The following is a 13,677-nucleotide window of genomic DNA, read 5'->3' as shown; positions in this document are numbered from 1 at the left end:
AGAATAGTATCTGACACGTAGTAAGCCTCTCCCTCCTCCTTTCATGTACTTATTCAAAGAACTCCATATCTAAGGCCTCATCAGCCAGGAGTTTTGGATACAATCTAGAAGACTGCTAGTAACCTGGTGTTCTCTACACCTCTCTCTGGGTTATCCTTATATATGTTCTCTCTGGCAGGTCTTCCGGTGCAAATACATGTTGGAACAGGCTGGGTATAGTCCTTTTCCTACTGGTCGGGCACCTTTTCATTTTCATAGGACTGGATAACAAATACAGAGGCCTAAATCAATTAAGGAGGAGGAAATCTTGAGTAAGAAGGCCTTTTATTCAGATAAAGATGGAAGTGTGTCCCATTAAATGAAAAGAATAAGGAACAGTTAAGTCCCAGACATGATCCAGGTCTCCCTCTAAGAAGTTTATTTGCGAGTCTTGTTATAGAACAGTCCTTTCTAGCCTTCCCTGGGGGACCCTGCTTCAGTGCATAAGGCAGGCTATTTCACAGCTCTTTGAAAGACAGCATTACACCCTTCACCTTCACCTTTGAAAGGCATATATGATGGCTGCCCCAAACCAGTCTTGAAACCCTCAGAAAAAAAAAAAAGAGTAACATTCAATTTAAGAGATATCATGACCTAATTGAGATCACTTAGACCAAACCAAATATTTAAAATTAAAATAACTAAAATTGTCGAATAGTATGCCTTTTCTTTGACAGATGCCTTTTGCTTCCTCTCTGATGTTATGCGTGCTAGCTTCTAGAGACGAGTGCACGTGCATGTGTTGACGTGAAATCCTCCCTCACCCAAATGACTTGGGAGGCCAGCATCACACGATGGAGTGCTGGGAACATGGGAGGCTTCTAGACGAAATACCTCAAGGAGCAGTGTACCTCCCCTGAGATGTCAGTGGTGGGGAACCCCTGTAGAATCTCCCCTTTAAAGGGTTTAAGTGTTCAGGCAGCCTGAGCAATCAGAGAAACCAATGGGGCTGCTACCATTGTGAAGGATGGTGTCACTGATGGTTTGAGAGGCCTCCCGGTGTTAAAATTCACCTCTGAACCTACACAAATTACACAAATATCAGAAAGTTTACCACGTTATTTTTAAAAAAGCCAAACGAAACACGACTCTGCTGTCAACTGACCACTACTCGTGATTCTAGGATTAGAAGCTGACACGAGGTTCAGAAGGCCTGGGGGTAGTAATCCGTAGTTTAGAAAAATTATTTCAATAATAGAAGTCTTTATTGAAATCTGTTTACCTTCTTTCCTTAGGGTTCATTCCCTTCAACTTGGCATTTCACAAGACATTCTGATTCTTTAATGTCTCCACTTGACCACTAGATGGCAACATTGTTCTTTCACGTCACAACTCTGACTACAATAAACACGACGGATTTATTTTTCTAACAACCAAATTTAAAAAATTAAAAAGCAAAGACTAGTAATTCAAATGCATCCCTCTGTGTCCTAGGAAAGGTGGAGCATATTAAATTATGAATTTGCACTTTACATACCTAGAAAGTGTACTAAACAGCGTTCTGTTTTTATGCCTCTTTTGAAAACAGGTGATTTGTGCCTGGTGCTTATAGAACATACAGTGGTCTCAGTTCCTCTGGTTTTTGTGGCTGCAAGGAACTACCCAGATATTGGAGGATTTTTTAAAAAATCATTTAACATCTCTCTTGATTTTGCAAAATTCTGGAGCAGTGGTTTCCAAACCCAGAGGCATACTATTAAATAAATAAATAAAAGATTCCAGGGACGTTCCCTCAGAGATTCTCATTCAGTACATCTGAAGTGGGGCATGGGAGTCTGGATTCTTAAAAGCACCTTCACATGCTTCCAATTATCAGTAAGCCGGGAAGTGGACCTAGTGTCCTTAATTTCTCTGGCACCAGAATCCTCAGAACAAAATGTTTTAACTCAATTTAATTTAAAATTGCCATATACACTTTTTTTAGGGAAAATGTCTTAACTAAAAATACTCAAGCATCTCAATTACAAAAAAGTCAAAACTGTAAAAATAGTAGAGCTCTAGTAATTGAAATATTTATTCATCTGATGTATCTAAAACAACGGTTATCAAACCTGTGTGTGGGCCGGCATTGACGTGATGAGAAAGTAGCTTGGGAACAATGCCTTTTCTCCTGTGTGTTTTTTATGAATGAAGATTCTCAAACTGGGGCGTGGTGGATTTCTACAGAAATGATTTCAGATATTCCAGAATGATGCCCCTCTATTGTTATTATATTAAATATTAGGATGTATATCTTTAAAAATCATTAATTGTAACTTGAAAAATTTGAGGGGCCCGTCAGCTATATGAAGTACTGGGTTTTTTGGTCATTATTCGTTTTCCCTCTCCTCTCCTCTCCTCCTCTGTCTGTCTTTCTCTGTGTTTCCCTATCTCTTTCTCTCTGTTACTTTTTGCTCTTGGTCCTTATTTAGTTTTTGTTTTAATGTGATAGGTTTAGACCAACTCAGCACTATTCAAGTATTATTTGCCTTGACTCATTTGAGTCCATGGACCTCATGATTTTTTTTCCCTCTATCTAATATGATCTTTTCTGTTCTGTAATTAAAAGTATCATGGTGATTAGCATTAGAAAATAAACACCACCGTTTCTGGTGTTAACTCATGGTTTTAAATAAAGGCCCTCATAATGACAATTTAAAGAGAATGGTTCTTTCTTGAATGTATTTAAAATGAAACTGCACATTCTTTTTAAACATTATAGAACTATTTTATTTTCATTGAAGAAGAACTCCAGAATGCCATTCCATGATTCTCCAGTTTAAAAGAATCAAATCTGCTGCTCACAAGACTATACTTATATGACTTTTGTTGCTAGCAGGCAAGATTCTGGGAAACTTACTGCTTTGTTAAATTCACGTGTCTTCTTTTGTTTCTTTGGTTCTTTAAAAAATCCTTGAATTTAAGGACAAGAAGAGTCCTACAAGTTTTCTAGTTCATAAAAGGCACTTCTAATTTTTAAAAGACAATTGCAAAAAAAGAAAAAGCCTATGAGAAGATAGAGCATGAACTGAAATGTGCATTGGCTTCAGACTCAGGCACAAGTCAGAGGAACCCTCACTCAGGCAGCTTCTCGTTCTTCTTGTCATGGATGGTGTCCACACGTTCCCCTCCCTGCAGCCCAGTGGTGGTCCTGGGTGGTAGGAACAGAGTAAACAGAACATTCTGTTCGGGAAGTCTTAATTTAGAGGCAGAATCTCTGAAGGCACACCGATGGGAGACGCTTCTGCAGAGCTGGGCCAGCAGAGGGACCTGGCGTTCTGCATATTTGTCCAGGGTGGCACGGGAAACTGTGTGTCCAAATAAACATTTATTGTCTGCGAATTGTATTACCCGTTCCTCTCCTTTAAAAAATTCAAGAGAATTATCTGCAGGAAAACATTCAGATTTAGATCAAAACAGAAAAATGAAGCTGTGCTCTGTAGTGAGAAAGCTGTACCTCTTCCCTCCTGAAAAATTGGCAGTGATTTTGATTAGCGGGAACCACTGACACTACAAATCAACCCTGTTTTAATTTTTAAAAGACAGTTGAGGTGTGTTTCACAGTACCTTGTGCCTGTGCTAACTAAAAAATTAAATTTTAAAAGTATTTGAAGCTAAAAAAAAAAAGTGTGTGTGTGTATATGGGGGCGGGGGAGTTGAGGCCTCTAAATTTAGAAGATGCCAGATCTTAAACACCAGAAAACCCTGTCCTGGTTTCCAAATGTTTACCTTTCTGCAAAGCTGGGCCCCTGATTACCTTCTGTCTTCAAAAGGAAATCCTGGCACCTAGAAGATGGGGCTGACAGTATTACAACGACTTGTTTAATGAGCAGCATGATTGAACCACGTAGGGGACGCTGAGGAATTTTCTCGAAAGGACTAGGTTTGGTGTTTGCATCTTGTTATGTTGCATGCTTCCACTGCACCTTATTTTGACAAGCTATCGAAAAGTTTGGGATGAGCATGGGCAATTTTTTTTGTTTGTTTTTAAACCCGGTTGCTAAAAAGAGAAACGGTACCTTCCCTCACCTGCCTCTAATGGAATCCGGGCTGTGCCCTTTAAGAGAGCACGTGGCATTCATAGAGCACCAAAGATTCTCCAGGTCTATATATACTGATGGGCAGGGACCTCAGGAGATGTGCTTATTCTTTTAAAACACTAAGCCACCCTCCACTAAGTAAAGGCTATTTAGTAAATGGTAGGCAAATTGCCAGTGCTGAGGGCTGGCAGAAGCTCATCTTTAGAAATCATTAACTGCATTCCAGGCTTCTTCTTGGAGCTGCAGCTCCATTTCCGGTGTCTGCAACCTCCCTCCTCTGAGATGAGTATTACTCATGTCCAGTCTTTAATTCCTCCATAGACTGTACACGTTCTGCCTCTCACATGTAAGATCACTGGCTTGAGAAGTCTACCTAAATTTTCCTTCACAAATTTACAGTGATTACCTTTTTTCTTATTAGAAAAATATAGAACATCCCTTTCCTTTGTCAAGACAAAACTCCAAATTCCTTTAGTTTTATGCATTTGTCATTTTGCTTCTGAAGTTTGTATGTCTTTCTCAGCTAGTTCAATTTATCTTCTGAATCATCTGGAACTTTCTCCCATTTCCCTTATTTATGGAGCAATGAACTGAAAATAAGAGGATATGAAGTGACTAGGAAATGCTGAATCAAAAGAAACTTAGGATAATATACTGAAAACCATACATAGAAATATAGTATAAACCTACTATTGTGGAATTCTAAATTTCATGGTTGACTAGTAGAAAGAACAAAATTTCATGTCCTATTAGTAAGCAGCTTTATTCCCTCCCAAGTGATAGAATCAGACTTATTTACTTAACAGAATCCCTTAAAAGCGAACAAGGGGTTATGAATAGACTATAGACCCCAGACTCTTCTTTTTCTTTAATTAATTTTTATTGGAGTATAGTTGCTTTACAATGTTGTGTTAGTTTCTGCTGTATAGCAAAGTAAATCAGCTATATATATACACATATCCCCTCTTTTTTGGATTTCCCTCTCATTTAGGTCACCACAGAGCATTGAGTAGACAGCCTCTTCTTCTTTTATCCTAGAATTTTCAGATTTTTGTGTATAGTATTTTCTTCTTCATGTCTTCATGGCAAAAGAGAGTCTATATTGTTCAAAGACTGCATTATTTACCTACTTCAGAGTCATTTTGCAAGAATGGTTTAAAGATTGGGACATAACTGCAAACATCTGCAAGACAAGAGGTGTATATTTGTAAAAACAGATGCATAGTTGCAAGGCTTTCAAAGGAAAAGACTATAGGACTGATTTTGTAGAGATTCAGCAATATTGTGATTAAATTGAACATCTGCTCTCCTTTGGACAGACTTCTGTATTCACAAGGTCGAAGATTTCCCTCCACAGAGCTGTAGACGAGATGGCGTAAAATAACAGTAGTCAGGTTTTAAGGGGAAATGCTTCCAAGATCGGGAAGCACATATTGCGACTAGCCATAACTAGTAAAAGGTACAGTTGATTCAGAGAAAACTCTTCAAACTGACTCAGAAAGCAAGCATGCAAACTAGGTTGCAGAATGGACGGTAGCACCCGTCACAAAAGAATGGACGGTAGCGCGCGCGCGTGTGTGTGTGTGTGTGTGTGTGTGTGGTGTTTTCTGTGGCCGAGGGCTTTTCGCCTCTGAGGCAACAGACAGTAAGAGGGGGTAGTGGTAGCCAGAATTGCTTGGCTAATTCTTTCTCAGTTTTAATGATCAAGACCCAAACAAATCCAAACTTTTAGAAGGAGAGCGGGGTGTTAACTTCTTCTTTTAAATTGAGGTATAGTTAATTTACAATGTTGTGTTAGTTTCAAGTGTACAGCAAAATGATTGTTATGCATATATGTATACATACATATATATATATATTCTTTTTCAGATTCTTTTCCATTATAGGTTATTACAAGATACTGAATATAGTTCCCTGTGCTACACGGTAAGACCTTGTTGTATATAGTAGTGTGTATCTGTTAATCCCAAACTCCTCATTTATTTCTCCCTCCCCAGCAACCCCATTCCCTTTGTTAACCATAAGGTTTTTTCTATGTCTGTGAGTCTATTTCTGTTTTGTAAATAAGTTCATTTGTATCCTTTTTTTAGGTGGAGGGTGTTAACTTCTAAACAAAACCACAGGAAATGGAACCCCGAGGAGAGAAGCCATTGACAACCAGGGAACATTAGAGCAGAAAGGATCCTTGGGACTCTGGGATGTCCAGGTTATGGAGAAGGAAGCTGGGCCCAGGTAATGTTGCCTGGTCAGGGATCCCCCAGCAAGACCGTGCTGGCCAAGTCAGCTCCCTGCACACCCTGCTAGGTCATTGCCCTTCTAGGTCAGATGGGTCATGAGTCCTTGCCTTTCTTTCCCCACCAGCTCTCCTCTTCCTTACTCTTCTCGAGGGGAAAATGATCTTGAAGTGACAATATGAATACTTGCTGGATTTGATTTTGGTGAATTAAATAAACGGTTTAAGCCAGATCACCGGAGAACTGTGTATTTCACCTGGTGGAGAAAGGACTCCGGTGAAGTCTGCTTTTTTGTGATGCTACTAACTTGGGTTGTATTGTATCTAGGAGGAGGATCTGCTAGAAATCTGCTATTCTGCTCCCTGCAGGGATTCCCAGACTGCCCTCCACAAAATCAGGCTGCTGGGAATGGTTTGACATGACCCAGGGGAAGATATTTTTAAAGTTTCAGAATCCAGGAAAAGCTGTGTTTCTCCCCAACAGTTTGTATGTGTTTTTTTCAGAGGCTGTGAGTCTTGTAACTGTTTCTTTCTCGATCAGGCAGTTAGCAAGCATGATTTGTTACTAGAAAAGCAGTATAGGGTGGTGATTAGAGCCCAAACCTGAGAACCAGAAGGATCCAGGTTGGTGGCTTAGCACCCACACTTGGTCACTGGAAGCCTCGGTTTTCTCATCTGTGAGAAGAAGATGATCATAATCTTCCTATGGCTCCACTGTGAAGAATAGACTTTTTCACAATGATAACGGAGGTAAAACATTGGGCAGCTTTTGTGGCCCATGCTAAGTGCTTAATAGATGTCAGTGATTACTATTATTTATTCATGCAACAAACAATAACATACAGTTAAGCCATAATACGCCAGGCACTCTGCTAAATGCTGGGAATAAAAGACAGAGCGACTTATTTCCAGTTCCTATTCTCAAAGAGTGTGTTATCAGACAGCATAAGCAGGCTATTAAGTAAATGGTCAAGTGTGACAGATGGAGGGTGGTGAGGTGAGAGCAGGTTTCAGGAGCCTCGGAGCTGGGAATGAGCCCAGAACTGGAGGAAGATCAGGTATAGGTTCACCCAGTGGAGAGGCAGAAAGCCTCGCTGGGAAAGCTATGCAGGGAAGGGCACACCTGAATTGTTGACCAAGGTTCCATGTGGCCGGAGGGATGAGGTTGAGGGCAGTGATGAGCCAAGTCACGAGAGCCTCGTAAGCTACAGGGAAGAATCCTGACATTATCCTAAATACAGCGGGAAGCCATCGATGTGCTGCAAGCAGGAATAAGACCTGATCTGATTTGATTTTTAAAGGTACTACTCAGGCATGGAGAATGAGATTAGAGGGGGCCAGGCTGGAGGCATGGAGGTGAATTGGGCCTCGATGGGCCCTGGACCTGGATCGGGCATCCACAGAGCCAGATGTACACTTTCCACCTGCCAGCAGCCATACAGGAGTGAATGGTTTACATTTATATATTTTGGAATATTTCCTTTGATTTTTTAAAAGACCCATTTCCCTTGGCTTTAATTTCAACTATTTATCGTATACTTTTGCACTGTGTGACTTTTGGTTAGCCTCCTCAAAGATATTTTGTGGAATGAAGATGGAGAGGAAGAAAGGAAGGAAAGATGGAAGAAAGAGAGGAGAGAGTACTCGCGGACTGGTGCTCCTTTTAAAAAATACATATATTTCAGTCCCAGTCTCCCAATTTATCCCTCCCACCCTTACCCCCCTACTATATATAAAATAGATAACTAATGAGAACCTTCTGTGTAGCACAGGGAACTCCACTCAATACTCTGTAATGACCTATATGGGAAAAGAATCTAAAAAAAAAAAAAAAGAAAAGAGTGGACATATGTATATGTATAACAGATTCACTTTGCTGTACACTTTGCTGAAACTAACACAACATTGTAAATCAACTATACTCCAATAAAAATTTTTTAAAAAAACACATGTATTTTTAAGAGCTGTGAGGTTTCTGATTCAGGAGAAAGGCCACAGAGCAGACTCTGTGGTATGTTTCCAACCATCAAGTGCATTATATCCTTGTTGAGGATGTGACCCAGATGGCCTTACCATTTTAGGACAAACCCCAGCTTTCCTCCCCTGTTAAACATCTGACCATAATTCAGATATCTGTGTATTTAAGCCTGTACAGCCAGAACAGTTTATAGAGTTCATCCCCTGTTTACCCAGCAAGGTGTGTCAGGGAGAAAGACCTGTGTAGCCAGGTGATAACTCAGTTGCATAGTAGGCTGACCTGAGCCCTTTGAATTCAAACAAAAGAAGTTCTCAACCTGATTGGATTTAACCTATGCTGACTTCTGCTTCATCTACCCTAAAGCAGGGATGATACAGTCACGCAAGCAGGGAACCTGTTGGATGTTAATGGGGGGTTTTCAAGTTTGTCTTGCTTTTCTTAAACTATTAAGAAGGAACAAAAAACATTACTTCGAATGGAATCCGTTTCCAGGAAGGAGGAAAAAAAAACCCTGAGAATTTATTATTAAAGAAAGAAATAGAGCCAAGGTGAAAAAAATGCCTCCTCACATCTCCTGGCCAGGTGCTCCGTGCATATAAATGTTTCAAGTTAAGCTTTAAGATCAAGGGAAAGTCTGTAGGGAGCCTTGTTTCCTGGAGATCTGCTTGCTGGAACTGCTCCCGAATATAGGCTGCCCATTTTTATTTGGTTATTAAGGATTAAAGGGGTTGATGATTCTGGAATGGTAGTTCCTTGGTTTCCATTAACTTTGTACAAGAGAGTGAAATGCAAGCTTCCAAGGCAGGGTTTGCATATGTATTTTGGGCTATCAGTTCCCATCCCTCCCTGTCATCTTGTGTGTATGTTTAACATGAAATTGCCCTTCCTTTCATGAGCTCAAATCAGAAAGCAGCTTCGCTGCAATGATTGAGAATCTCGGTGCCTCTCAGAAATCCTCCTGGTTTGCACAGGAGTGTGAAGGGAAGATGAAAAGAATTTCACATGAGATGGCTGGTTGCTCCAGATATCTCCGCTGAGCAAATCGCCCTGGAAAGCAACTCGCCCTTCCCAAGTTTGCTGGGCTTTTAGCGTCTCTGAATACACGAGCAGGGAGGTGACCCATCACTCCATGTCCGGATATAAAATTTTGCTTTTTTATTGCTGGTGTCAGCGTGTCCTCAAAACTAAACCGTGTCTGAAGTTACTTTTGTAAAGTGCCTATGAAAGTTTAGTGATAAAATAACATAGACTTGAAGAGAATGCCTTGCCATTGTGGTGGGTCATTTTATTACAAAGATCTCAGAGTTTGGGGTCATGAATGCTTATTGCAATAATAGTCATTAAAATAAAAGTACCAATAAAGAGCTCAGCCATCAAAAAGAATAAAATAACCCAAATAAAAACCAATTCCTGATTTCATCCACTCCTAGCAGAATGAAGACCCAGAGTTTATAAAGATTTACAGTCTCTGTCATCAACAGTTTTCAACCTCACAACAACTCAGGAAGTTAAACCTATAGACCAACCGGTTGAGTCTAAGGGACCAAAGTGACTTGTCCCATGTCACGTGACTAGCAAATCATCCAATCTGGAGTGGAACCTATATGTTTTGACTCGGATTCTTGTGATTTCAATACTGCACATTTTTCTTCAAGTATTCCTATTTTGTAGCACAGAAGTAGGCTGCAAAGTGTGAATAGTGAAAGACTGGCTACAGAAATATAGTTCTGGAACAGTATCTCTTACTGACTATGTTTTTCATTGAAATTTGCGTATGCTCAGGGCCTAATTTATTTTATATTCTACCTTCATAGTTTCATGTTCGTGGCTACTCGATATCATGGCTATTTTAAGAGTTGTAATCAATGATTATATGTTCATAGTCATTACTTCTTAATAATGGACACAGTTAAAGATTATAAATGTGTAGTTTCACTTCGTAGTAGTAGCAATCTGCGGCTGAAACATGAACTGCTTCTGTTTGAGATGGAATAATAGCCTAGAAATTAAGACTTAAAAATATTTTAGTGCTGTGCATACTAATCCTTAGACCTCTGCAAGGTATTTGCTTGCTCACTGCTTTTAGAATGCTCTGGTCTCTCATACAGAGTGAAGTAAGTCAGAAAGAGAAAAACAAATACTGTATGCTAACACATATATATGGAATCTAAAAAAAAAAAAAATAGTTTTGAAGAACCTAGGGACAGGACAGGAATAAAGACACAGACATAGAGAATGGACTTGAGGACACGGGGAGGGGGATGGGTAAGCTGGGACGAAGTGAGAGAGTGGCATGGACATATATACACTACCAAATGTAAAATAGATAGCTAGTGGGAAGCAGCTGCATAGCACAGGGAGATCAGCTCGGTGCTTTGTGACCACCTAGAGGGGTGGGAAGGGGAGGGTGGGAGGGAGACGCAAGAGGGAGGGGATATGGGGATATATGTATATGTATAGCTGATTCACTTTGTTATAAAGCAGAAACTAACACACCATTGTAAAGCAATTATGCTCCAATAAAGATGTTAAAAAAAAAAATGCTTCTGAACGCTGCTGTTCCAGTCTGGGATATAGAGGCGTTAGAGAAACCTCACCTTGAGAACAGCATTGTTCAGAGCAGAGGACAGTCTATTTTATTTACTATTTGAATAAATCTTAGGAAAAATTCATACACAGGCATTTGGGGTGCTGAGTTTAGCCATGATCAGATGTGGGATTTGACTCCCTCTCTCGGTCCCACCAGCAGTGCCTTAACATGTGGGTCTTTAAGGAGAAGAGGCGAATCAGCCTCACTCACCCACACGACAAGTCTCCACCCCATTTCCACTGTGCTTCGGGCACTGAGCTGATCACCCAGAAGTCAGCTAGAGAGAAGACATCACTGACCTCAAAGAGCTTTGAGTCAGCAGATTCAGCAGTCAATAGGAGGCTGGTGGGAAGGGGGCATCCTCAGTAGGCCGACCCTCGTGGAAACGCTGAAGAATCAGTATTGTTTCAGCATAACCATCACTGTTACGGAAATGAATGTGATGGCAATAAACTAATTATTTTCTACTGTAATTCTTATTGCCAATGCACATGGTGAAAATTTGTAAAATAATTTACCATTGTGTCGCACCAAAGTTTTTCCTAAATAGTATTCATTATTGTAAGACAACTCTGCTTCGGGTTGAATTGTTTGGGGATAAGAATGAGAAAACATAAGGAGAATTAAGCTAACAGACAAACCAATAAAACGAAAATTGCAACTTGGGTGATCTAAGAAAACCCAGACTGCAAATTCCACCAGGGCCAGTAATAGTTTCCCTTTAAGTTTTGTTTTTTCCAGAACTCTGTTTTAGTATTACAGCAATAACTGAGATTCCATAGAATGGATGGTTTAGAGTTCATTCCCATGCATTTTTATTTCTAGATCTTTAAACAACTCTATGACTATGACCTAGGCAGAGCAGATTTTAGTATCTTCATTATATAGAGGAGTAAACTACATTTACTACTTTTATCCCTGTAGTTTACTACAGGGATACATTAAGATACCAATTAGTAGTAGAGACTGGAACTTAACTTCAAATCCAATCATCTTTCTACTACTTTCTACCTTTCTACTGAGAATTCTAAATCAGGTCTTCAAAAAATTTGAATATGATCAGCAGTCGTATGCAGAATTTAAAATACCCAGTATGTCTAGGTAAGTAGCTATTTGGGAGCTAAGTGATCTTCAAATTACCCACCCTTCCAAGCAACTCCATATCAGAACCAAGAGTGAATTCAGGAGTTTTTCCCATCTTCAGAATAGAGGATCCTTTGGGAAAATAATTTTAAAGGTTGTGGATCACCAGTCAATTTTGACTGGTGATTTTTTTTAAAAAATTAATTAATTATTTATTTATTTATTGGCTGTGTTGGGTCGTTGGGTCTTCATTGCGGTACGTGGGCTTCTCACTGTGGTGGCTTCTCTCATTGTGGAGCACGGGCTCTAGAGCGCAGGCTCAGTAGCTGTGGCTCATGGGCTTGGTTGCTCCACGGCATGTGGGATCTTCCCGGACCGGGGATTTAACCTGTGTCCCCTGCATTGGCAGGTGGATTCTTAACCACTGCGCCACCAGAGAAGTCCTAATAATTTTTTTTTTTTTAAACCAAAGCATCTGGCAGTCATGTCTTACTTCTTCCTGCTGCCAATAGCTGGACCCACACACGTTCAGACCTCACACAAAAATGCCAATGCCTGCCCATTTTTTCACTATGAAGAAGCATTTTCAGTCAAAGCAGAGAGAAATGAGGCTCTGCCTGTCTGTTGCAATAACATTAATATTATCTCTGTAAAGATGCTTTTAGAAGTAAGAAGTTAAATGCAGAGCCCTGGAGATGCCTAGGAGCACACATGAGATAAGCACAGCCATTCACGGAAGACCTAAGAAACTGAAAATTTGCAGGATAAACTTTTCACCATGACAAAGTAGAGCAATGTTACCTATTCCAATATGAGATTGACAGCAGGAAATAATGACAGTAAGGTTAATGTAGGATGTATTTGTGATACAGAGAGGTGGAAGAGATACATATGTATGCATTCTTGGTCAGAATACGTCACGATATTATTAACTACCCATGTAAATTTAGGCTTAGGGAATAAAAAGGCTGAAATTTGAGGGAGGCAAAGTCAGTGTGGCTATAGATAAACTAAGGAAGAGTAGATATGAAATAAACATTCACTGCAGGGGCTTTAACAAGGAAGACCGTTATATTAATGGATAGCACTTCAGAATTCAGAGGAGCAGAGGGTCAGCTTTGCAACCAGAGTTTCAACTGCTGAATGGAATGTGCTGAGTTAAACTGGCCTGAGATGGCCCTCACAAAGGCAGTGATGGGCCAGGCTGGCCCCTGGGGATGGGGAAGAAAATGCTGGTGTCCAGTGGCCTATTGACCACTTCACTCTTAACTTTTCAACTGCTGTTAAGTGAGAAAAGGATTTTACACACACATACACATGCACATCTATATACATGCTTGCTTATTTATGTAAGCTAAATGTAAGACAATTTTTTTAGAGCAGTTTTAAGTTCACAGCAAAATTGAGAAGAAAGTACAGAGATTCTCCATGTACCCCCTGCCCCCATACATGCGTGGCCCCCCCATTATCAACATTCCCCACCAGAGTGGTACATTTGTCATAATCAATGAACCTACATGACTCATCATAATCACCCAAAGTCTATAGTTTACATAATGTTTCACTCTTGGTCTTGTACATTCTACGGGTTTGGACAAATGTGTAATGACACGTACACATCATTACAGTATCATACAGAGATGTTTCACTGCCCTAAAAATCCTCTGTGCTCTGCCTATTCAACTCTCCCTACTCCCCCACCCCCAGTTCCTGGCACCATTGATCCTTTTACTGT

At 40.2% G+C, this 13,677-nt stretch overlaps 1 long non-coding RNA gene across 2 annotated transcripts in view; it reads left to right on the top strand.

The window, feature by feature from the left end:
• The window catches only part of LOC132366369 (uncharacterized), a 195,969-nt gene that overhangs the window by 133,231 nt on the left and 49,061 nt on the right, over positions 1-13,677 (top strand). Inside the window, exons 3-4 of one of the 2 annotated variants that reach the window (XR_009503432.1) lie at positions 6,149-6,290; positions 7,593-7,855. This is a non-coding gene — a long non-coding RNA (uncharacterized LOC132366369). Of the gene's footprint in view, positions 1-6,148; positions 6,291-7,592; positions 7,856-13,677 lie in introns of those variants that run through there. The other variant, XR_009503433.1, reaches the window with a different exon arrangement.

Source organism: Balaenoptera ricei, chromosome 5 (genome assembly GCF_028023285.1).
Source record: "Balaenoptera ricei isolate mBalRic1 chromosome 5, mBalRic1.hap2, whole genome shotgun sequence".
NCBI lineage: Eukaryota > Metazoa > Chordata > Mammalia > Artiodactyla > Balaenopteridae > Balaenoptera > Balaenoptera ricei.
The sequence above is the reverse complement of the archived record's forward strand: the minus strand, read 5'-3'. Positions and strand labels throughout refer to the sequence as shown.